Below are 1,298 nucleotides of genomic sequence, written 5' to 3'. Positions count from 1 at the left end.
CATGTATGAAATTACTCTCTCTTATATAAACTCAATTTGCTAAAACCAACCCATATCATCACCATATACCATATTCATAATAATGCATATAAGCATGGTCAACTCATTACCCTTTGACATATTAATGGGAGCTCATCCATCACATACCACCCCATTCATTGAATTCATTCATACAAAAAATATCATATATATCGTGGCCCTTATACCCTTCTCTCAAAAAATATGATGCCTTTGTATTATATCATTTGTCTAACCTAATCTATTATAATGTATCCCATATAAATGTACCTTCTTCATATTATTGTACAAGAGTTCCTCCAATCCAAGAAATTAATGACATAATTGAGGAAAACAACTTCACAACAAGAAAAATATGATTTATCTACCAATAATTACATACAGATTTGAATCCATAGGTAAATTTAATATTACCTACAGATTTTACATACGAATATGTAATATTCATTTACATACAATTTTTTTCGTAAGTAATATGAAAAAAATTTACCTACCAATTCTTTTGTACGTAAAATCCGAAATGTTTACAAAAAATTATATCCATAAGTAATTAGCATGGATTTGCGAACTTGAATAAAAAAAATTACCTACTAATCATATGTACGAATCTTCAAATAATTTAAAGTATCAAGCCTTTATAGCTCAGTGGTAGAGCGTCAGTCTTGTAAACTGAAGGTCTGTAGTTCAATCCTGCATGAAGGCATTTTTAAAAGATTTTTCATTTTACAAAAATGGAATACCAATATTAATGCATAAAAAGTTATATAAAAAAAGAAAGTTTCACATATTATCAAATAACTTATCTATTATCTAGGAAAGTTACCTTCTTACCTATTTTTATTTTGTTAACAAGTTTTCCAATTGTTAGTTTTAGTCATTTAACATTTTTTATTTTTTCCATATGTCTTTATAGAGTTAATTTACATTTTTACCCATGACTTTTATTGATTCTTTTTTTATACTACTTTTTTTGTGTTATCATTTTTCACTACTTAGTTATTTAATAAAATTAAATTTAAAAATATATTTTAATTTATTTTGTAAAATAAGTTATTATCTAATAATTTAAAATGTCCACACTAATGTTTGAATCATCAATTATGTCAATGTTGAAATTGAATTTAATTCATGATATGTGTAACGTCCCAATTAAATAGATAAATCCAATTTAATAAAACGCCACATACATAAATATCCAAAGAGTACGAAAATTTGGATATGAAGGTACACCGTACCACAAACATATTCATAACAAAAGAAAAGAGGCACCACACTGCCTA

At 26.0% G+C, this 1,298-nt stretch overlaps 1 non-coding gene across 1 annotated transcript; it reads left to right on the top strand.

The window, feature by feature from the left end:
* Positions 1–649: 649 nt before the first annotated feature.
* On the top strand, positions 650–721 carry TRNAT-UGU. The gene has a single exon. It is a non-coding gene; the product is annotated as a tRNA-Thr (tRNA).
* Positions 722–1,298: the final 577 nt, after the last annotated feature.

The sequence above is a fragment of the Vigna unguiculata genome, chromosome 9 (assembly GCF_004118075.2).
Source record: "Vigna unguiculata cultivar IT97K-499-35 chromosome 9, ASM411807v1, whole genome shotgun sequence".
Lineage (NCBI taxonomy): Eukaryota > Viridiplantae > Streptophyta > Magnoliopsida > Fabales > Fabaceae > Vigna > Vigna unguiculata.
Note: the sequence above shows the minus strand (reverse complement) of the source record. Positions and strands in the feature narration are given on the sequence as shown.